This window comes from Diabrotica undecimpunctata, chromosome 4, assembly GCF_040954645.1.
Source record: "Diabrotica undecimpunctata isolate CICGRU chromosome 4, icDiaUnde3, whole genome shotgun sequence".
NCBI lineage: Eukaryota > Metazoa > Arthropoda > Insecta > Coleoptera > Chrysomelidae > Diabrotica > Diabrotica undecimpunctata.
Window position 1 is genome coordinate 66272511 of NC_092806.1, and position 26332 is coordinate 66298842.

Genomic DNA, 26332 nt, shown 5'->3' on the forward strand with positions numbered 1-26332 from the left:
TATCTTTAGGATATAAGCCCAACCATAAAATTAGGATAAAGAAATCTGGTGGATCAATTAAAATTATTGGAGTGTGCCCTTTCAGGCTGATCTGTACACTGAGAGATCAAGGACAAGTTTCTGTCAGTTATTGGAAAACACATGCTTGACATAAAGAAGAATTAAAAACCATGCATCTCTCAAAAGCGCAAGAAAAAACGAGTGTAGAGAAGTTAATATCTGGGGTGTCACCCAGCAGAATTTTAGAAGATTCAAGAAAATTGGAAACACCAGAACTAGGAAAAAAAGTCAAGATATCACAAATTTGTCCAGGAAGTATAATATACACAAAAACCGGATCAAAATGATACGGTAGGCACAGCCTTAAAGGTTCAGGAATGGAATGCTAACAACAAGAATTATGCTTTCTTGTTCAAGAAAGGAGGAAAACACCAAAAAAATTTTTAATACCTACCACAATTATAATTAATCTTATGTGGCTCATGTAACAATCCTTTTTATGCAAGCAATAAACATAATATAACTGCTAAGTTTGTAGTTACTGGCCTTTTACATAGCCAATTTTATTATGGGAATGGTGATAGTTTATGGGTAAAATTTGCTGCTTTGTTACCTTTGCCTCCCTTATGTAATAAATCTCACACTTGTCAAAATCAACAACTTTCACCCCTTAACTAACTATAGAGTTTTAAGTTACTTTCTTTTTATCGCCATCATTGATACAACCTTTTTTGGTTCTTGGTCTGTTTAAGAATACTCCCCGATTCGGTTCTGTATTTTATAGTATGTTCGTCCAATTGTTTATTTTTAAAAGTGCCATGTAATGTTTTATTTGTTTCTTATATATACTCTTTCTCTTGTTTTATGTCCAGCTGACATTTATTTTTGAAGGTATTTCATCTTCCATCCTTTTCACATGTCCTTCTACTGAAGTTGTCCTATTTGTATGAATGTTATAATATCCAGATCCTGGTATACAATTTTCTTTTACTCATTTATATGTTTGGTTTAAGATTTTTTCCTTGTGTCATTGCTTGGATTAGTTACCCTCGATTTATGTTATCATATTAACTTTTAACATCTTTTATGGTAACCACCATGATACTATGATTAAGAAGATAAGATATTGCGCATAAGTCGTGACGTATTGGGAGAGTTGCACGTTCGTAATGTCAGTTTTTTGTATGTGTCAATAAATAATCTTTAATAAATAGTTTGGAGATATCCTTTTGTGTACGATTATTGTAATTATTAAACCTTTATTTAATATTATTATTTTGCTAATTGAATAATTTCATCACAGAATGCTTAAAAATCCCATTTAACTTTAACAAGAATTCAAATTCTACTCTCCAATGACGGCATGCGCGAACACGACTGATTTTGTGCTACGGGAAGATCCTATCTTGTTAGTCATAGTATCATGGTAACCACAATATTTTATAGAGTGAATTCCCATTGTACAATTTTTAGTGAATAAGTTAAAATAAACAATTATTATGACAGTGTTATCCATATTATAAAGTGGAAAGATGGAATTAATAGTAGAGAATTGAGAAAGAATCAGAAACATGGTAAATTGATCTATAAAATGTAATTCATGTTTCTGATTCTTTCTTAATTCTCTACAATTAATTCCATCCTTCCACTTTATAATATGGATAATACTGTCATATTAATTGTTTATTTTAACTTATTCACTAAAAATTGTACAATGGGAATTCACTCTATAAAATATTGCGATTACCATAACTCCTAAATAAAAATCAAACAAAAATTTTATTTATTTAGATATGTTAAAAAAATTTAAGTTTTTACTCTTATAGTTGTAAGTATTGAAATATTCACATTGTTTACATAATATAATAATTAACTATTCTAATAAATTTACAGTTTTCTCCTGAAGAAGTCACAAAATCGTGACGAAATATTGAGAAAGAACAAATAGAATTTTATTTCCTACAGACCGATTGCTGATACTATATATACTCAATATTTAAAACAGTACGGTCGAAAAATAATTTGAAATAAATAAATATATATATATATATATATATATATATATATATATATATATATATATATATATATATATATATATATATCATCATCATCATCATCATGTGCAGCTTTATCAACCGTTTCCAATTACGGTGCAGCCTCCCTTATTTCAATGTTATTTTATGTTCTTATTATTATTCGACGATGTCTTAGTTATACTTTGTTCTAATAATTTGCGCTCATTTGCGCCCATATTTTTCTATCTTGTGCTATTCGAGACCACGTTGTTCCTGTTAATTTTCTAATATCATAATCCCATCTGAGATTTGGGCGCCCCTTTGGTCTCTTAGCGTTCCTGGGGTACCACATAGTTGTTCTAGTGGTCCATCTGTTATCTGTTCTTCTTGCCATATGTCCTGCCCATTGCCATTTCAGGGATTTTTTTCTTTGGATTACATCAGTCACCTGGGTTTGCCTCCGTATCCATTCAATTCTTTTACGATCCCTCTTTGTTATCCCTAGCATACATCTTTCCATTGCTCTTTGAGTTACTTGGAGTTTCGACGTTATTTCTCTCTTTAATATCCAAGTTTCACATCCATATGTCAAGACGGGTAATATGCATTGATCAAATACTCTCTTCTTGAGGTATAGTGGCATTTTGGACTTGAAGACTATGGAATTTCGTCCGAATGCTGACCACGCTTGTTTTATTCGTCTGTTGATTTCCGGAAGTAGTGATCCCGATTTATGTATGAGCTGTCCCAGGTATATGTATTCATCTACTACTTCTAGCGAGGTTTCATTAATTTTTATTTCCACGTTGGCGATCAGATCATTGCACATTATTTTAGTCTTTGCTAGGTTCATTTTTAGGCCTACCTCATTGCTGGCTGTATTAAGGTCATTAATTTGCAGTTGTAATTCTTCAGGACTTCTAGCAATTAGAATGATGTCATCAGCGAATCTAAGATGGTTTAGGTATTCTCCATCTATACATAGACCTTGGTTGTTCCAGTCTAATTTCCGGAAGATATTTTCTAAGGTTGCAGTGAAGAGCTTAGGGGATATGGTGTCTCCTTGTCGGACTCCTTTCTGAGTGGGAAATTCTGGGGTATTTTCATATATGCTTACTCTAGCTGTGGCCTCTTTGTATATATTTGCTAGCGTTTCGACATATGGTTTATCTACTCCTTGGTCGACAAGAGCTTCTATGACTGCTCTTGGGTATACGGAGTCAAATGCTTTCTCAAAGTCTATGAATGCTAGCGCCAGTGGTAGATCATATTCTTTTGTTCTGCTCATTACTTCCCTTAATGTTTGAATATGATCCATTGTGCTGAAGCCACTTCTAAAGCCTGCTTGCTCTCGGGGTTGTGCAGCGTCAAGTGTGTTCTGTATTCTGTTGTTAATGATTTTGGTGAATACCTTGTATATCACAGGTAGCAAGCTGATCGGTCTATAATTTCTAATGTCTTCCTTGCTACCTTTCTTGTGAATAAGGATTATGTTGGCTGAATTCCACTTTTTTGGAATATGTCTCGATTTTAGGCAGTCTGTGTATATTTTTGCTAGGATTTTCCAAGTTGTTTTACCAGCAATCTTTAGAAGTTCGGCTGTAACACCGTCATTACCGGCTGCCTTGCCGTTCTTCATGCTCTTAAGAGCTGCCTCTACCTCATCCACGAGAACATCTGGTACATCTTCTTGAACCGCAATTTCTTCTTCGCCTATTTCTTGTGCTTCCGGAGCTTTATATAGACCCTCATAGAATTCGGTTACATGTTTTATTATTTCATCCCTATTTGTGATCCTTTCGTTGTTGTTTCCCAATGCTATTATTTGCTTTCTACCGATTGCCAACTTCCTCTTGGTTTTCCTATAGTTTTTATGGTTTTCGATTGTATTTTGTACAAGTCGTTCATTGTAGGTTTTTATATCTTCTGCGATTTTTTTCCGTATTACTTTGCACAGTTCGGTATATTCAATTCTATTAATATTGGAGTTAATTTTCATTTCTCTTCGTTGTTTCAGGAGAGCTGTTGTTTCATCTGAAAGTTTTCTATTGCTGTTGTGTGCTTGTGATCCTCCAACTTCTTTGGCCCAATTTAAGATTGTTTCCATTAAGTGTGTGCTATTCGTTGGGTCTTGTAATTTTTCTTGAATTAAATTTTGATAGCGTTCCGAGTTGTTGCTTAGGTTAGTGATATTTACCCCTGCAGTTGGTTTCTGGAGTAATTTCATTCTTTCTAGTTTAGTGTTTAGAACGACTCGAGATCTAATTAGTCGGTGATCGCTACCTGTTCGGAATTTGTTGAGCACACTTACATCCTTTATGGTTTTCAGCTTATTAGTTAGGATGAAATCTATTTCGTTCTTGGTAGTTGCATTGGGAGCTAACCATGTCCATTTCCTATTGAGGTTCTTCTTAAAATAGGTATTGGCGATTGAGAGGTTCTGGTAATGTGCGTATTGAACCAGTCTCTCTCCCCTTTCATTTCTTTCTCCATTACATATATATATATATATATATATATATATATATATATATATATATATATATATATATGTAATGATATGATGTATTGTTTGTTTGAATGATGAGCAATGAGTATTTTTAATAATATAATATATAGGGTTTTTATCGCGGTTCTCAAAGAATTAGTTTGTAAGTACTTTTTTAAATTATCTTTATTAGATCTACTATGAAACACACATATATATCTAAACTAGCTAATGTAAATTTAAAATAAACTATCTTTAAATTGAAATTCTTATGAAACTAATTAAATTCTATAGACAATGTAAAATTTAAACAAACTATCTTCAAAATTGTTATGACACTAACTAAATTATATTAACAAAATTTTTGTACCTTTCTGTCACTGAATGCCTAAATGAACTGTTTTCCACTATATAGATTATAATCACCACTCAAATGTCTTCTTCTCAGCTTCGGTTATCCTTGTTTTTATGAAATTACTTTTTCCAATTATCAGCTTCCACCAATTTAAGATATTTTCCTTCACAGCATTTATAAACCACCAAGCAAACCAGCAAACAGCATTTTAATTTATTCTTCTTTTCTATATACCAATATCCAATCACCAAATATATTATTTAATTTTAATATTCAATTAATACTTCTTCCATTATCCAATTATCATTTATACATAACATAATTTTTAATCTTCAATATTATTTTCTTTATACTGTTTCTTAATATTGATTTAACTCACTATATTGAACAATTGTAACTGATTGACTGCCTCTAACTAATTTTCATACTAAAAAACTCATAACTGATTGACTAACTGAATGGACTTTCTTACTAAACTTTCTGACTAAAACTGCCATCTTGACATTGACATTGAATTTTGTTGACATTTAGGCTTTTCAGATCAGAATATACACTTAAATCATTAACTTAACATTCTAATTTAATAAACTACACATTTTATTATTATAACCCCACTTTATATTCACAACCATTTCTTAAATGTCACTTCAGAGTATGTATATCTGGTTGCCTAGTCACATGGCTCACTTAAATATATTTACAGCATTATAATTATAAAAAAATACTTTTTATATGCTAATTTCTTAAAAATGCCCTCACATAAATAATTTTTATAATATTTTCTAGTATATAACTTATTTAAATAGCCAAATACTCTTTATATCTAATATTATCTAGAAGTGTAACTTATAAATTATTTTCTATAAACACCAATCATATCAATACCCCAAAATAATATTTAAAATAAATAATTTACTTATTATTTTTTTAAATATTAATTTTCTTGTCCACTAATTTAATTTCTTATTTAAAAATTTGTTCTATTAAGTACACCTCTGTTCGCTGTCTATGTCAAACTGTCATGTCAAATATAACAATGGAGGCTATAATATGAGAAAATAAACATATATAATCTAATCATCTATTATTGTGTTATGTTTATTTATAGACAAAACCTAGGAATTATTTCCATTCAACAGGCTTTCATCCATATGAATTGGTAAGTTTTACACTTTATTATATTAGAAAGACATTTATAAAATCAATTTTGTATCTAACCCCAAATTATGATTTTTAGGGTACAAAATAATTTCCATATTTATAAGACAACAAGTATGATGTCAAATTGATTCACAATAATGAAACCAACCATCTATCTATGAAATGGATCTATCAGTAAACTGTTATTATTATTAGTGTTAAGTTTATAACCTAGATATATCACTTCTTTTTGAAAAAATGTACATTTTTCTTGATTTATTTTTAGTCCAACTTTGTCTAATCTGTTTATTAATTTTTAGGTGTTTCTCATGATCTTCTGCCGTTTTAGAAAAAATTAATATATCATCAATGTAGTGAATTACAAAATGTTCATATTGATCCAAAATATCATGAAGACATCTACATAGAGCACTGCAAGATGATTGAAGTCCAAATGGTACTACTTTGAATTGATATACTACTCCATCTATCTGAAATCCTGTATACTGTCTACTTTTTCTTTCTAGAGGTATTAACCAAAAACTATGCTGTAAATCGATTTTAGTGAAAAATGACATTTCTGTAATTCTTCCTAGTATTCCATCTTCTAACATATTATTAATTGTTTTGTTTACTTCTTCTCTGTATTTATATGGTATTGGGTATGATTTTGTTTTAAAATCTTTTTCTTCTTTAACTTTTATATTATGGATATAATTTTGTGCAATTCTATTTTCTTTATTGACAAGTCCCTTGTGTTGCTGCAATATGGAAATGACTATTGATTTATATTCTTCAGGGCAATTTAAAACTTTTATCATATCTTCTTCTTTACAAATAAAATTATTCTTCATTATGTACTCATTATTCCTTGCTTCCAATTTTACGCACTCCACCTCGTAGGCATCCATCTGCTTAACATTTCCATTCCTTAAATATTCACTACAATAATTATTCTTTACATTCTTTTGGGACATTTCCCTATCATCAAAATACATTTCTTCTTCATAAACATCATTATTTTCTTTTAATAATATCCTATCAACTCTTATTCCTTCTTCCACCTCATCTTTCTGCATAAATTTAATTATTTGCCCTTCCAAAGTTACCATTTTTTCTTCAAAATCTATCTTTACTTTCTTCTTTTCCAATTCATCATTTCCCATTAATATCATCATCATCATCAATCAGCCAATCCCGTCCACTGCTGGACATAGGCCTCCCTCAGTTCTTTCCAGTGTTCTCTACACTGGGCCGCTTGTAGCCAGTTTCCCGCTACTCTTTTTATGTCGTTGGTCCATCTAGTCGGTGGTCGTCCTCAGCTTCTTTTATAATTTCTGGGCCTCCATTCCATAGTTCGTCTTGTCCATCGTCCATCTTGTGTTCTGGCTAAGTGTCCTGCCCAGTTCCACTTAAGTCTCGTGGTTCTTTCGATGACGTCTTGAACTCCTGATCTTTGCCTGATTTGTCGGTTTGTTATGTGGTCTCGGAGGCTCACATTCAGCATTGCACGTTCCATGGCTCGTTGTGTAACTCTTAGTTTATTCGCAGATTTCTGCGTGAGTGTTAAAGTCTCTGCTCCATAAGTTTGTACAGGCAAAACACATTGGTTATAAACTTTTCGCTTGAGACACATGGGAATTGAACTTTTTAGAATATGGCTTAGTTTGCCAAATGCTGCCCATGTCAGGCCTATTCGCCTCTGTATTTCATTTGTTTGATTGTCTCTGTTTATTTTGATCTCGTGTCCCAGATATTTGTAAGTGTCTGTTTGTTGTATGGTATTATTGTCGATAGTTATATTTCCACTCATTACGAGATTTGTCATAAGTTTAGTTTTCCCCAAGGTTATCTTTAATCCTGCTCTTTCAGACAGACTTTTAAGCGAATGTAGCATAGAAACCGTATCCTGTAAGTTATCTGCGATTAATACGACATCATCTGCAAACCTCAGATGATTTAATCTTTCTCCATCTATATTGATGCCCATATCTTGCCATTGGGTGTTCTTAAATATTGACTCTAGAGCTGCCGTGAACAATTTTGGTGAAATATTGTCTCCTTGTCTTACTCCTCGACCTAAGCTGAATTTTTCTGTGTCTTCGTGTAGTCGTATACTTGATGTAGCGTTCTCGTAGGTGTTTTTGATTAGTGACGTGTACCTGTAATCTATTCGGCTTTGATTTAGGGCTTCCAGTACGGTTTCAAACTCTACAGTATCAAAACCCTTCTCGTAATCGACAAATGCAAGAACCAGTGGTATGTTGTACTCGATGCATTTTTCAATTAAGATCTTTATGGTGTGCAAATGGTCATTTGTGCCATATCCTCTCCTAAAGCCTGCCTGTTCTTTGGGCTGATAGAAATCTAGTTTAGGTGTTAGTCTCTTTGTTAAGATTTTCATAAAGAGTTTATACATATGTGTCAAGAGGCTGATGGGTCTATAATTTTCTAATTTAGTAATATCACCTTTTTTGTGTAACAAGACTATCACTGCATTGTTCCAGTCTTTAGGAATCGTACCCGCATGTAAGCATTTATTAAACAGTTCGCTTACTGATTTTAATAGAATTTCTCCTCCTGCTTTTATTGCCTCAATAACGAGTCCATCGTCACCAGGCGATCGATGGTTCTTCATTTCCTTTAAAGCTGATCTTACTTCTGACACAGTAATGGGTAAAAGTATTTCCGATCCCTGATTTATGAGAGTCTTTACTCGTGTCGGTAAATTTTCTTGTGATCTTTGGCTGGTATAGAGGTCTTTATAAAACTCTCTAGTTATTTTCAGAATGTTTTGTTTATCTGTTGTTGCCTTTCCGTCTTTATCTTCTAGCTTGTATATTTATTTTTTACTTTGTGTGAGTTCTCTTTTCATTATCTTTAAACCTTTGTTCTTTTCTACTGTTTGAGTAATTACATTAGTATTATATCTCTTTTAATATCCGCTGAAATTCTTTTATTTAGTTTTCTATATTCTTCTTTGTTTCTCTTTTCTTTCTCGCTTAGGTTTCGTCGTATTTCCATGAGAGCTTTTGTGTCTTTGCTAATCGTTTCACTTTTGGTGTAATTTTTCTTGCAGAATTTGAGTTGTGCGTTTCTAACCGAGTCTGTAATTAATTTATTATGATCGTCGATACTTAGAGGTTTGGGATTATTACTCTGTAAAGTTTCTGCTATATTTTTTATGTACGCTTCTGGCTGATTTGGTGAATTCCAAACTATGCGTTTGCCACTGTTTATCATCTTTGCTCTTTCTTTTTGTAGGTTTATCGTTATTCTAGCTCTTACTGGTCTGTGGTCGCTTCCTATTGATAGTTTATTAAGTACAGTGACATCTTGAATAATTTGCTTTTTGTCTGTTATTATATAATCATATTCGCTCTTAGTTCTTCCATCTGGACTAACCCACGTCCATTTTCTACTCTGTTTCTTCTTAAAAAAAGTGTTCATTGCATACAGTTGTGTTGCAGTAGAAAGTTGGTAAGTATTTCGCCTCTTTCGTTTCTTACTCCGATTCCAAAATCTCCGATTGCTACTTCTTGTTCGTCCTTTTTCCTTCCGAGTTTCCCGTTAAAATCTCCCATTATCAGATTGTAATGGGCCGGTTCCTGCTTTTTTGCTCTTTCGATTTCCTCATAGAAGGCTTCAACAATCTTATCTTCGTAATCGCTGGTGGGGGCGTATACCTGGATTATTTTCAGATTGTATCTCTTATTTATTTTTAGATTTATATACATAACTCTTGGGGAAATGCAGCCAATGCTCTGTATCATTTTCTGTAATTTTTTGTGTACTAATAAACCTACTCCTCCAGTTGTCGATTCTGTTTCCCCATTATAGTGGAATATGTTGCCTGATTTTAGTTTGACCTGATCTTCACCTCTTCTTTTGACTTCGCTAATTCCTATAATATCCCATTTCACATGTCTGAGTTCTTCCTCCAGTTCCGTCATTTTTTCATCTTTGGATAAGGTTCTTACATTATACGTAATTATGTGCAGCGTTCGTCGTTCTTGGTAGCCTTTTACATCCCAGAGATTCTTTGCACCCTCTGCCCGCTGTCCGTGAATCCTACCGCTACCTTGGTTGGGAACTAGCGAGCTGCCGGGGACTGAGGGCCCTTTTCTTGAATGTCTATTTATGCTAAGGGGTTTTGGCATTTAAACACCACGCTTGCCAGGCGGGTTGGTGAGTTGGTTTGGGAAATTGGTAGGATAGTAGGTATTGGGTAGGAATGGGTTTAGGACATGATTTCTCTCCATAGGAGTTGAGAGACAATCAAGGCTCGCGTAGGGCAGGGTCGCATTCCTAAAGTAAGTCTATCCTCCACTGGGATTGTGGAGGAGTACTTACCCGCTACCCATTAATATATCAACACATAAATCCTTGACAATAAATCCTTGCATATTAATTTCTTTATTAAGAATATTAATTTTAAAATTGGCTAGTTTATCAATTTCACCCAACTTCTTATTATTTGCACCAACAATTTTAATTTTTGGAATCTTTATTATATCTGATAGTTTTAATGTATTAAAAATAAAATTCTCCGAGACTAAAGTACTTTCTGAACCAGTATCTATCATAATTTTAATCATTTTATTTTTGGCCAAAGGATTTATATAAATTAAATTAATAGATTCAATAATTTTATCTTCATCTAGAGAAATAAATTCAGAAGGTTTTTCATAATAGCAATGGCCTAACTTGTAATTCAGAAAGTTTACTGAACAAAATTTTGATTATTAGAATTGTCAGATTGTATCTGACCACTTGGATCTGATGTCCTATGTCTTTCCCTACTGTGACTTCTACTCAAAGTTTCTTGCCTTGTACTATTTCGTTCCCTGTCTTCGCAGCTTCTATTCCTTCGTACACAATTTACCTGTCTGTTATAGTTAGGTCGCTCTGTATTTCTTCTATTGTTAAAATCTTGTCTATTATTATTAGTACTGTTATTAAAATGTTGTCTATTATAATTACTGTTATTATTATTAAAATTTTGTAAATTATTACCATATCTATAATTATTATATGATTGTCTTTATTGTTGATTATCATTTTTATTATATTGAAAGTTATTATTGTTTTGTCTGTTGTTATTATTACTTGTCATATTGCCTCTTTGTATTCTTTGAATAAAATTAATAAAACTATCTATTGTTTGAATATTTTGTACAGTTACTGTTTGCACAACATCAGCATCAAAATGTCTAGATACATTTAAGACTGTTTCTTCCTCTCTAAGTGGTGGTTCTAAATATTTTGCAACTGTTATCAGTTTCAATGCATAATCTACCATATTTGATTTTAAATTGTGATTATACTTTCCAAAATATAGAATTTCTCTAAACTTGGCTTGCTCTAATTCACCCCAATAATAATTTAAAAATTTATTTTCAAATGTTTGAAAATTATCTAAATCATTTTCAATACTAGCAAACCAAGTTGCTGCATTGTCATTTAATGTCATTCTAATATAATCTTTAATATCATTAATATTATTCACAAATCTTAATTTATGTTTTAAACTATTTATGTATACCCTAGGATGCAAATTTTTTATATTACCAGTGAATTTAATCCCAGTCTCATTTGTTAAATTTAAGTAAGGTCTCCCTATGTCTCTCATTTGTGAAATATCATCTATTCTCTGTTCCACATTTCTTATTTGATTACTATTTATTTGGATATTTTGTTGTATATCGTCTAATTTTTCTTCTGTGTTTCTCCTGTCTTTGTTAATTTTTACTTCTAATTTACATTTCTGCAACTTTATTTTCTGTTCTATATCTATCTTATTATCTTGAATAATCCTCTTTACTTCTGTCCTCTCATTTTCTATCCTTTTCTTGTAGTCATTCCGTATATTTTTTATTTCATTTGCTACTTTTTTCTCTGCAGTTTCAAGTTTTTTATCCATTTGTTTTTCTATTTGCTTTACAATTTTATTATTATTATCTTCTATTTTCTTTTCTAATTTTCTATAATTCTCTTCCAATTTCTGTTCCATTTTTTTTATGTCCTCTTTGACTTCTTTTGAATTCTCTTCCATTTTTTTCGTATTCTCTTCCATTGTCTTGTTCATCTGCATTATTAATGACATCAAAGCTGCCATATTGACATTTTCCTCTCTTTCTGAATTCATTTCTGCAGTATCTTGTGGAACTTGAACTAAACTCTCCTCTTGTATAGGTTGTGTTTCTACTTCCACATCTTCTTCATTCTTTTTGCTTCTTGTACCTTTCTTTCCTTGAGACATTTTGAGACTTTACTTGTTCAAATATAATTAAAAATAAAATCTATAATTTTTTCTTTCTAATGAAAATTAATTTAATTATATGAGAGCACTTATCTTCCCAAACTAATTCTTTTAAATAGAGAGCCCCACGTTGGGCGCCAAATTGATATGATGTATTGTTTGTTTGAATGATGAGCAATGAGTATTTTTAATAATATAATATATAGGGTTTTTATCGCGGTTCTCAAAGAATTAGTTTGTAAGTACTTTTTTAAATTATCTTTATTAGATCTACTATGAAACACACATATATATCTAAACTAGCTAATGTAAATTTAAAATAAACTATCTAAACTATTGAAATTCTTATGAAACTAATTAAATTCTATAGAGAATGTAAAATTTAAACAAACTATCTTCAAAATTGTTATGACACTAACTAAATTATATTAACAAAATTTTTGTACCTTTCTGTCACTGAATGCCTTAATGAACTGTTTTCCACTATATAGATTATAATCACCACTCAAATGTCTTCTTCTCAGCTTCGGTTATCCTTGTTTTTATGAAATTACTTTTTCCAATTATCAGCTTTCACCAATTTAAGATATTTTTCTTCACAGCATTTATAAACCACCAATCAAACCAGCAAACAGCATTTATATTTATTCTTCTTTTCTATATACCAATATCCAATCACCAAATATATTATTTAATTTTAATATTCAATTAATACTTCTTCCATTATCCAATTATCATTTATACATAACATAATTTTTAATCTTCAATATTATTTTCTTTATACTGTTTCTTAATATTGATTTAACTCACTATATTGAACAATTGTAACTGATTGACTGCCTCTAACTAATTTTCATACTAAAAAACTCATAACTGATTGACTAACTGAATGGACTTTCTTACTAAACTTTCTGACTAAAACTGCCATCTTGAATCCAAATCACGGGTATTTATATCTTTTCAATCTTCCAGAACCATCTGGTAAGAAATCATGTTCGATTTATTCCATTAAACACATGTCTGAATTTTCTGGAAACAGTATATGTTCGATCCACAGACATTATTCCCGAATGTTCGACCGTCAACAAAGGTCAAATTCTGCAATCTGGAGAATTCTTTAATTTTCTATTGATAATTTTGTTGACATTTAGGCTTTTCAGATCAGAATATACACTTAAATCATTAACTTAACATTCTAATTTAATAAACTACACATTTTATTATTATAACCCCACTTTATATTCACAACCATTCCTTAAATGTCACTTCAGAGTATGTATATCTGGTTGCCTAGTCACATGGCTCACTTAAATATATTTACAACATTATAATTATAAAAAAATACTTTTTATATGCTAATTTCTTAAAAATGCCCTCACATAAATAATTTTTATAATATTTTCTAGTATATAACTTATTTAAATAGCCAAATACTCTTTATATCTAATATTATCTAGTAGTGTAACTTATAAATTATTTTCTATAAACACCAATCATATCAATATATATATATATATATATATATATATATATATATATATATATATATATATATATATATATATATATATATATGAAAATTACTGAGTTCTCGGGAAGAACCGCGTTGAGTGATACTCTTGATAATGGCTCCAAAATGGGTGCCGAAACGTCGAGTTTTAAATTCTCAACGCGGTTCTTCCCGAGAACTCAGTAATTTTCATATATATATATATATATATATATATATATATATATATATATATATATATATATATATTGATATGATTGGTGTTTATAGAAAATAATTTATAAGTTACACTACTAGATAATATTAGATATAAAGAGTATTTGGCTATTTAAATAAGTTATATACTAGAAAATATTATAAAAATTATTTATGTGAGGGCATTTTTAAGAAATTAGCATATAAAAAGTATTTTTTTATAATTATAATGTTGTAAATATATTTAAGTGAGCCATGTGACTAGGCAACCAGATATACATACTCTGAAGTGACATTTAAGGAATGGTTGTGAATATATATATATATATATATATATATATATATATATATATATATATATATATACAAACAACACAGTTTATTAGGGTTGCAGTCAGAAAATTGGCCGGGATGTTAATGAAACACTCTTATGACTTTTTGTCTAGCTTTCGGAATGGTTTTATTCCTTTTTCAAGACACTGTAATAAGAAAAAGTGTAAATATTTATAAAATATCACAAATCTTCAGTGCAACTTACTAGTCGTTGAGATTATTTATAAAAGCATAGATACTCAACATTAATAACACACACATAAAATATAAAATAGTGGACAAAATACATTTTAAAATTCTTTAAAATTTAGGTAAAAATAGTAAAAATTTTTTTGTCATCTTTTACTGGTGTGTTTTAACTCTGGCACATAGAGAACAAAAAGAAAAAATCCTATGATTAAAAAGTAATTAGGTGTACTTAATATCATATTTCTTTTTAAGAAATACTAGAGGCCCATTTTAGGTGATTTTAATTTTTAAACCTGTCTTAATGGTATGCAACATGTTATGCATATAACTGTAATTTGTGTAGGTACGGGTGCAGGTAGATATTAATTTTATTTTGGATTTTTTTCCAGTAATTAACAATAAATGTTGCTCAGTTTATCTATGTCTGACTTTTTATTGATGCAAGATGTACTCGATTTTATGGAACACATTTCGAAGAAAACATGTTTTGAATGGTTCTTTTCCTTTGCCAAAATATATATATATATATATATATATATATATATATATATATATATATATATATATCATATATATCATATATATTATATATATATATATATATATATATATATATATATATATATATATATTTCTACCACGAAAAAAAAAATTTTAAAGCAAAAACTAGATGAAAAAGTCCTTAAATTAGAATTTCCAAATTTCCACCACCTGAGGACAACCAAGTACCTTTCGATCGATTAAATATACAGGCAAGATATCAATAAAAATATCCAAACTCATAAAACAGAAAGAAATAACACCAGCTTTTAAAACAAACAATAACTTAAGCAAATATTTCATGAAAAACAGAAGTCAAAAAAAAACAAGCCTTTACACAATGGTGTATACAAACTTATATTTTATAAGTTATATACAAATATGAGAACTACCCAAAAACTTACATCGGTAAAACTGGTAGAACTTTTGACAAACGTACAGCAGCACACAAAAGGGTTTTCAATAATAGAAAAACAGATTCTGCGTACGCACTTCTAGATCATAATCATTCTTTTAATGGCTAATTAAAAATTCTTCACATTCAAAATAAAGGCCTTAAACTATCTTTATTAGAGTCTAAGGAAATTAACAAATTGAGAAAATGACCAACTTGAGACAAACAGTTCTCCCCTGCTCAACTTAATATTTAGTTGGAGGCTATAAAGTGTAAACTCATACCAAAAATAGATCGCCTGAGAAAGGCACACTTCTGAAACATCGGTAGTGATAACAAATTATAATCAATTTTGTGAAAGTGTTAAAAACAAAAGTTGTTCAGTATTTAATTGATTGTTAAAAGAATAATTCCATTGAAAATTTCTACATCCCCATTTAAGGTAGTAAATAAAAATTCTTAATGATAAAAATTAACTTCATCAGTTTTCTCAGTGTATCACAACATCCGACTTAACAACTTTAACTGAGGGTTAATAAATTTAATGATCCAACTTTTCTCATAATTCCTTATTACACAGCACAGATTATTAGATAATTCGTAACATTTCAAGCACGTTTTTACACTTCTTCATTATTTATATTGTATATTAAATTCTTGAGTTTTCCCTTCCTTTATTTAATCAAAAGCATACAAATTACCTGAGATTGGTGGTGTAAATGTTACTGCAAATAGATAAGTGAATAATGATGCTTTATATTAGTAGGCACTACAGACTTTTTCCACAGAATGTCGCCAATTAGACATGTTTAGCTAAAACAACACCTTCAGAAGAGAAATTTGTAAGACACTTGTAAAGGTTTGAAAAACAATTTAAAATTGCTTACTTACGTCTTTTAAGTGGTTACCTGCTAGCTGTGTTTACTACTGGATCAATTACTCAGTACGGTAACTAACTGAACGTATTAAATTAATATTGTTCTAAGGCTATTTTCTTGTGCCATTTTTAAGTAATTACTATTATTTAATTTTTTACAATATATTTTACAAAAACAGAAACGTCCATTAAAAAGTGATACCTTTAAAACATATATCTTTGTAAAAATTAAAATTTTATATTTCTTTATAACCTGGTAAAATATTGGATTTCAAAATACTCAATAATAAATATTATTTAAAATCAAAAAATGAAAAAGAAATAAAAAAAATAAGAATTTGCTTTAATCATATTCAATATTATCATTACATTTAATCATTGCATTTATTTTTAAATTTCTCTACATACAAGACAAAAACAAAGAAGTACCCCTGTTACACGAATACAGTAATGTACGTATATATATATATATATATATATATATATATATATATATATATATATATATATATATATATATATATATATATATATTGTTATGATTTATTTTATCAATCAAAGATGTAATAAATATTTGATTTTGTTATAGAACGCGGACACATAAATTTCCAACGCTCTGTACATCGATTTGTAAATATTTGTTATGAGTAGTTTTAAGCAGTGGCTTTATCCATAATGAGTTTTACCCTGAAGGACTGAAAAACATTAGTAAATACTTTAAAGTGAATAGACAATTGTTTCTTGGTATTTGTAGATATAATATTTTAAAAGCCTTTGTTTTTTGTTTCGCTGGAAAGTCCAAAAGCCGCCAGGTACCTAGTTATTATATTTAGAAAGTAAGTTACACAAAACCGTTATCATTTTCAAAGAGTTTGTTTACAAGCGATGCTTGGGTTTTTCTGATATCAATTAAGAGGCGGGACATAGAAATTTTCTGATTGGTTAGCGAGTTTAGAATGGGAAAAGAGAGTGAATGTTTTGATGTTTTGAAAGTTTGAAAAAAAAAAAGATTATTATGTGATGGTGATCGGAAAGAAGCAGTCGAAGTTTTGTGTAGTCAATTTAGAAACAAGTAGTTAAATAATTAGAAGTGATTGGCTGAAAGGTGGAACGAGAGATATATTTAAGCTGAGAAGTCGAATATTTCCTGCATTCTATACCAAGAGAAAGATTGTTAGTATATGAAAGAGAGGAGAGAATTTTGGAGTTTGTTGAACGAGTACTGGTAAAAGAGGTCTGCTTGTGTTTTGGAGAAAGAGTTTGCTGGTATGATGACAGGTGGACACTTAGAACGGAGAAGGCTTTGATTGGTGGCCTAACATAATCAACAAGGGGGAGCTGTTCTGGTCGAAAGAAGACATCGGCGTGTGTGAGTTAAAATGCCAGTCAACAATTTTTATGACATAATTTTTTTGTATGTTTCAAATAAAAGACTCCATACTATCAGAAGAACAAAAATGATCGCTATTTAAGATACCATCAAGTTTATAAAAGTTTTTTTTTGCACTTCAAAGGATAATTATAAATATTGCGTAATCAATTTAAAAGGTTTCTTTTTATAATATTCAAATTTGTTTCTAAAAAAACATATGAACAAAAATTGCAATATTTAAAAATTTTCATATTATTTCTTTTGATTATAAAAGATATTTGTATTTGTATATTTATGTTATTTCTATTTATTTCCTTTCTTTATTTTATCCCGAGAAGGAACAATTAAGAGATATTTGAAGCCACGAGAAAATATAAGTATAACCTAAGCTGATTTATTATTTTTATAAAATGTCACCCTGAGATGGTTTTTTTATATCATTTGCGACACTTAGATAATTAATTAAATAATTAATTAAAGTAATTAAATAAATCAAAAGGTTAATTTAAAAGTAAGAAAGAGCAGATCATAATAATATATATAAAACATACAGTGAATTTTGGGTTGTTTCGGTATAGACTTTGGCTGCTTCCCAGCAAACCAGTTCATGAATTACGTACACTACTTTAACTCTACTCCCATATAGCAGGCAGCTGGACATGTTTTATCATCTTCCGACGAAGATATAATTCGAAAATTAAGGCAACCATAATAGATTTCTCCAAAAAAACACTTCTAACACCCACATTGACAAAGCGGTGTTTTTTCTATAGAAGCTTCTCTTTAGAACCGAAGTCCTGAACGTCCTCACCGGCGCGGCTATCCGCTAGACCAAGAATAAAAAATTTCTTAATTCCCAATGACACGCAGGTTCCGCTTTTGCCGAAAAGATTTCCCAAGTATATTCCCAATATTTATTAAAAAAACTCTTAGGAAACGTTTATGATATACAGCATGAAAAAAATGCTAAAAGTTATCAATACAGAACTCAAAAATACCATCAATTTTTCTGAAGTGCAACATGAAAAATATGTTAGGTTTGCTCTTTTACTTTTTTTGGTACATATTAAACGTACAAGTCTTCACCGTGCATACGGTACCAGTAGAATTACCAAATTTTCATTATTTTATGTTTATATTATTATAAAAAAAGGACATCTGAGAAAAACAATTTAAAAAACTTTCTAATTAATTGATGGATCGAGCTGAAATTTTGAGAGTTTGTTAGGCAGTAAGTTTCCACGCCTTAAGGGCATCACAAAAGTGTACGTTGATTTTTACAAAAGGTATAAATAATTAATGATGTTGCCTTATTTTGATGTTTTTGTTTTATCTCTTAACAGATAAAATGTTCATATTTAAGTATAAATAGATACATGTTTAATTGAAAACAAAAATTCGAAAAAATCATGCTTTTCGCTTACTATAGGTATCCGTATACAGGGTGTTTTAAGACGAGCTTACACTATCTATATATCAGAAACTACTTACACGGTATTAATGACAATTGGTTTATGGGTTTATTTATAAAAGAAGCTAAGGAGAGAATGTTACATGGGCAGTGCCAAGAACTAGAAGAAATTGAGAAAAAATATGACTTTTTTAACATGCATAAAAGAATTAGAGAATTAACAGGAATGAGAACCACACTTTAAACTAGACAACTAAGAGATGAAAGTGGTGCACTTATAACAGATATAAACAAAAAAATGCAGAGATGGACACAATATATAGCACAAATTTTTGAAGATAAAGAGAGAACAGAAGCCCCAAAAGAATTTAAGGATGATACTGGGCCCGCCATTATACTAGAAGAAATTGAATATGCAATGAAACAAGCTAAAGGTAGTAAATCTCCCGGGCCTGATGAAGTTCCTATCGAATTACTCAAAATTGTGAATACTGAATCTATTGATCTTCTTTTGGATCTATTTAATACCATATATAGAACAGGTTTAATACCTAAAGAATGGCTCAATCAACATTCATACTGCTACCCAAAAAAGCCAATGCAAAGAAGTGCAATGAACATCGCACCATAGCATTAATGAGTCATGTTTTGAAATTGTTTTTAAAAGTAATTCACAATACAATACATAAGAAATTAGATGAAGGCATAAGTAATACACAAATGGGATTTAGGAAAGAACTGGAAACACGAGATGCACTGTTTGCAGTAAGTGTTCTTTCGCAGAGATACTTAGATATAAATCAGGAAGTATATGCCTGTTTCATTGATTTTGAGAAGGCATTTGACAGAGTGCAGCATAATCGGCTTAAAGAAATATTATTAAATAAAAACATAGACAGTAGAGACATTAGAATCATATGTAACCTCTATTGGAACCAAACAGCAAAAGTGAAAGTTGAAAATGAACTAACCGAGGATATCCAGATTCACCGTGGGGTCCGCCAAGGGTGTATTTTATCATCCTTGTTATTCAATTTATACAGTGAAGCCATCTCAGAATTAGCGCTTGCCGAAGTCAGTGAGGGCCTTATAATAAACAGTGAGCCACTTAATAACATAAGATATGCTGACGACACCGTCCTTCTGGCAGGAACACTAGAAGAACTGCAACACCTTGCTGAACAACTTAATATATATTGCAACGATTATGGACTAAAAATAAATTTGAAGAAAACCAAGTTCATGATATTTACAAAAGCACAAAACATCAAAGTTAAGCTAGTACTAGGTAATACAGAAATTGAACAAATATCTTCGTACAAATACCTTCGAGCATGGATCACAGAAAATGCTGATCAGACAAAGGAAATAAGATGCCGCATTGAAATTGCACGGTCAACTTTTAATAGAATGAGAAAACTTTTTTGTAATCGCGATATCAATATATCGCTCCGAATAAGAATGCTTCGATGTCATATTTTCTCTACCCTTTTGTATGGGGTTGAAGCTTGGACACTTAAAAAATCCAACATTAAAAACCTAGAAGCATTCGAAATGTGGTGTTACCAACGTATTTTGAAAATATCATGGATGGATCGCAAAACAAACGAACAAGTTCTCGAACAACTAGGAAAACAATGCGCAGTTTTAAACTCCATAAAAATAAGGAAATTGGAATACTTGGGGCACATCATGAGAGGTGAAAAATATGAACTCTTAAGGAATATAATGCAGGGTAAAATCAAAGGCAGAAGAAGCGTAGGAAGACGTAAAATCTCGTGGCTACGCAATCTCCGTGAATGGTTTGGATGCAGTTCAATTGAACTATTCAGGCGCGTAACCAACAAAATTATAATTGCCAGAATGATTTCCAATCTCCGATAGGAGCGGAACTTGAAGAAGAAGAAGAAGGTTTATGGGGATAATAGATTATGATGAACTTAAGGAAAATATTTTGGCATGCATCAGTTCTTGTTATACCAGAAGTGAACAGCAACTTTGTTATTTTAAATGAAATATCTTGCATATTATTGCATTTTTCGATTTTGTGTAAGATTCTAGATAAAATTTGTGTTACTATAGGTCAAAACTTTAATATTTTTTGAGTTATTCACCTTTTTACATTTTCAAGGCACAAACTTTTTGAAGGTAACAGCTTATCCATTTACAAACATAATATCTTAAAAACTTTTGCGCACAAAGAGTAGGTAACGTTCCAAATATTCATCGAAATCAAATTTTTAAATACAAGGTGTTTGCAAATGATACATCATTTCTGTAAACTTTAAACTACAGTAAGTCAATATTTTCAAATAAAACACCCTGTATTTTATAATTGTATTAAAAAAATAAATAAATCGTTATTCAAATAGTATTATTGGGGTCTCTATACCTAAAGTTAATACTTTAGGAGATAATTGTGGTTTAATATTAAAGGTAAAATATTTATTGTTTTATTTTAGCAGACTGTGTATGAAAATGTCATACTTGTCATAATTGTTATTATTTCTGTTTACTGTAACTTTTACAGAACATGTGCTTTATTTTTTATAAGATATCCAAATCGACCACGACCTTTTCATAACATCGTAACGAGGATACCTAAAAATTTAATACATTTTGGTGGTTTTTAAAAATAAGTTAACAAATTGACATTCAATTTTTCTGCTTAATGCCACCTACATACATTATAACAAATTATAACAAGTGTCCAAAATTTTATCCTTTAACTTTCAAACGTTTGGAGAGCCTTTTTATCGAGCTTTCGTTTTTTGTGCGTCTAATCATTGCTACAGGGGGAGTATTGAATACATTGTTAGTTTATCTTCTTTTGTTGTCACTGAATGGGAATATACTTCAATTTTTATATAGTCTCATATACAGAAAATCTAGAGGTGTTATAGGTGCCGCCGGAAAGGAACATTGTTGGCTATCCACCTATTCTTAAATACCGCATCTAAAAATTGTATTACCATTTTGGAACAACGAGGAGGAACTCGATAGTGGAGAAGAAACAGTTTTTTAAATTCTGGTGGCGGTAAATGATTTAAATAAAAGTAAAAGTAGTTATTAGAAAATAAAAAATTATAAAATTATTTAACCGGTAAACTTAAAGTTATCACCATAAAAGTGAAGAGCTAAAACCTGGTTGTCTTTGATCGTACAAAAGGCATTAAGCTCCCATCGCTCCCGAAAACCACTTACTCTGATTAAATGTTGAGTTACTTCATTTTTTGTAAATTTTGATTTGTCGCACCATATAATATTCTTCAACAATTTATTATCTTCTTGATATTTTATCGTTACATATTCTGCAAATTTTATTATTTAATTACTACTATTTTGTAACTAGTCAAATGGCTTTTTTAGATCAATAAAGCAAATTTACCTTATATTTACCTTATGCTTTATACACAGGGTGGTCCTTAAGTAATTGTACAAATAGAAACTGTAGATTCTGCACTTCAAAATATTACGATTTAAGCCAACTTGCTTTCATAAAATGTTGATATTAAGAAAGATACAGGGTGTTAAAGTGAAAATTTAAAATTTTATTTTTCATTATAACTTTTGCGTTTGTAAATAATTTTAGACAAAAATTTACAATTGGATGCTTTTGAGTAGAATAAATTATAATTTTATAAATACTTTAATCTAACTGATATAGGGCGCCACATATGCTACACGTGTGGCATAAATTTGCGCTTAACTTTTTACCCTTAACGTTGGCTCTATTTGTGTTAAAAAATCTGAAAGATACATTATTTTTACAAAGAAAAGGTATACTTGTTTCAAAATTCAAAATTCAACCGTTTTCGACGAGATATTCGCATTTTATCTTACTGCAGTGTCTTTAGTGCAATCTTTAGGTGCAGTGTCAGTATTCAGACGTTGGCCTTTATGATGTTTACAATTTCCCTTTTCTATCGCTTCTTAAGTTTCTATACTAGCGTTGTATTACTTATTCTCTATTGGGAAATGCTGAGAACTCAAAATATGTAGTTTATGCAAGATGGTACACCACTACATTCTAGGGAGAGGGCAGTGAGAACATACTTAAATACCCCTTTTCTGAACGTTGAATTGATCGTGGTAGTCATATTCCTTTGCAATGTGGTGAGATATTGATGTAATTATTTAATCCATAAAAAATTCCAAAAGAATACTTATTATTCATTAAGTAAATTGTTTACCCATTTTTATAAGGACAATTAGAAACTAGAGCACAGGTATTGAATAACACATATGTGTATTGTTTTATAATACTTTTGCTACAAATCTAACCTTAAAGACTCAGCATTTTTACAATAACCAATCATCGTTGGCCTAATAACCGATATTGTTATAATTATAGTAAACACACAGGCAATTTAATTCAGCATATTAGTTCGTTAGTTAATCATAATAGTCCATTTGTTCGAGATGTAATTACTTGAAATGTAGTTACTCAAGATGTAGTTACTCGAAAGCTGTAACGTACTCATATAAATAAGTAATGTCATCGATACGTTATTCTGTGTTTATATAAGTAACCAATAAACGAGATACATCACAGTTTAATACATTAACCAAACTCTGCGACAAATAAGATATAGTTCCATAATATACCATAAGATTTGGATATGTGTCCAAAAGAATATATTCATCCATTATACATTATAGCCACCACATAGCCCAGAGTTTCATCCACTTGATTTTGGTGTATGGAGCGCATTAAAGCAACGTGTCTATAAGAATCCCATAAACATTCTCAACCAACTATGGGAAAAAATAATTACTTCAGCAGGTTCTTTCGGACTAATGATGCTATTTAATATGAGAGAATCTTTTATGGAATATATTGACAAACGAATTAAAGAAAATTGTGGACATATCGAACACTTACTTTGACAAAAAGTTATGTTACTTAGTTTAACTATTTCTTAATTAGGTTTGTAAATAAAATGTTTTGATTATGACTTTAATTTAATATAAAACGTAAAATGTTTGATGTAAAATCCTATTATTCTATTATTTTGTCAAATCCTATTATTAATTTTTCTGCTAATATATTTATTTTATTTAATATTTTTCTTTAACTATTAACTTCAGTTAAAGGTATGTTATACCAAAATTCAGAAGTATCGATGTATTTGTCTATTTTTCATTCGTTGCCTGGAGTAATTGCGTTAAATCAGAATTATGCAGCTGATTTGTAAAATGCGATTATCTCAAAAACTGTTGAGTTTTGAAGTTATTAACAGGTATACTTTTTTTTGTCAAAATAATGTATCTTTAATATTTTTTGTCACAAACACAGGTAACTTGAAGAGCAATAAAGTTAAGTGCCAATTTATGCTACATATGTGGCATATATGGCGCCTTCTAGTAGCTATATCAAAGTATGCATCAAATTATAATTTCTTATTTTTAAAAGTGCCCAGTTGTAAATTTTTATACATAAATGTTTACAAAGACAAAAGTTATAGTAAAAAATAAAATTTTGATGAACATTTAAACATGAACATGAACATTTTATTAAAGAAATTTGGCTTAAATCCATTTTTGGTAATTTTACCAAAATGTTGGTACTAAATCCATTTGTATTAGTAGTACCTTTTAGTCGCCTTATTTGTTGTTTCTTACTTAATATATTCGTTATTTCCTCCCCTTTCATAAGCTATATCGCATATTAGGATTCGTTCAGTTGTTTACTTTGTATTCAGACAAAGTCAATAAATCAAAATTTGCCTTTAAGTTAAATTATTTTTATTCATAGTGCCTATGACATCTCGTATGTAACTATATTTTCATTAATAATGAAGACACTGTGTAGTGCCCTTTTGGTAGTCGCCTTGTTTGTTTCTTTTATCTTAATATATTCGTGATAACCTTCATTTTCAAACCAATAACAAAGGAAATGTGGGTTAATAAAACTTCAGGTCTGCGACTCGTATATCGGCAATCTAATAGCAACACATGCCTTAGAGTTTTGGCAACACCGATCTGCGTAAACCGAACGTTCCGTTCTTAACGTAAAATAAAGTATAGTAATAATTGTCACATTTCCCAAGTATTAAAAGTAAATTTTCGTAATTTTCATTGTGCCAGTAAGCAGAAATAATGACAGTTACGACTCACACGGCCTGCTATAATAAAACAATAAATATCTTACCTTCAACATTAAACTACAATTATCTCCAAAAATATTAATTTTAGATATAGAAAACTGTAATACCATTTGAAAGACAATTGACTTTTTTATTACAATTATAAAATATAGGGTGTTGTATTTCAAATTATTGAATTATTGTGATTTAAAGTTGAAAGAAATGGTGTATCATTTGTGAACACACTGTACTTATAAATTTGATTTCAAAATAAATTACTGAAAGAACGTTACCTACTCTTTATGTGCAAAAATTTTCAAGAGAGTATGTTTGTAAATGGATGAGATATTATTTTTGAAAAGTTTGTCTCGATCTGTCAAAATTTTTGAAAAAAAAAATTTCTCAGAAAATACAGTTTTGGCATATGGTACCTTTTACAAATTTTGTCTAGAATCTTATAAATAAATGTTATTCTATTTAAAATAACAAAGTTTGTGTTCACTTCTGGTATAACCAGAAGTGGCATGCCTGTCAAAATATTTTCTTTCAGTTCGTTATAACCTATAATCCCCATAAATCAATTTTTATAAATGTCGTGTAGGTATTTTCCGATATATAGATAGTGTAAGCTCATCGTGAAACACCCTGTATATTATCGGAAAAACTTGTCAAATACCTGGCTATTATGATGCCGGGAAAAAACTTATTGAACATACGATATTTTTAAAGTATTATAGATGTAATTGTGTACCTCCCTAATAATGTGTACAAAAAAACAGACGTAATTAATTTTGACTGTCGAGTAGGTACTTAAAAAAAAACAAGAAGTTCAAATAAATTTAATTCCCGTGTCACGGTAGTCCATTTTCACATGTTTCACCTAAAATCCATTGTACAAAATTTTAATTTTGTTTTTAATTTTCTTACTATTCATTAATTTCCTAATAGAAGGCAACATGTTGGATGTAAATGGAATATTTAAACAATCTGAAGAATGCCTTTAGTCGTAGTATCGTACAAAAAGATACCCAAATTTATTACAAAACAAAGCCGGGAATGCTGAGTTTTATTTTTTCGTTTTTGTTCGACCTTCTCTTTTTCAAAGCAAGAAATTTCATATAAAATTAATTCTAAATATCATTGTAAACATACCGAACAT

The 26332-nt window shown here is 30.1% G+C and overlaps 1 protein-coding gene across 3 annotated transcripts in view; it reads right to left on the reverse strand.

The window, feature by feature from the left end:
* Positions 1-26332, reverse strand: part of LOC140439614 (uncharacterized) — a 1046430-nt gene that overhangs the window by 1001833 nt on the left and 18265 nt on the right. Inside the window, exon 1 of one of the 3 annotated variants that reach the window (XM_072529642.1) lies at positions 16126-16180. The exons of the other annotated variants lie outside the window; for them this stretch is intronic. The gene's annotated coding sequence lies outside the window, so the exon portion shown is untranslated. Of the gene's footprint in view, positions 1-16125; positions 16181-26332 lie in introns of those variants that run through there. 3 annotated transcript variants of the gene reach the window in all.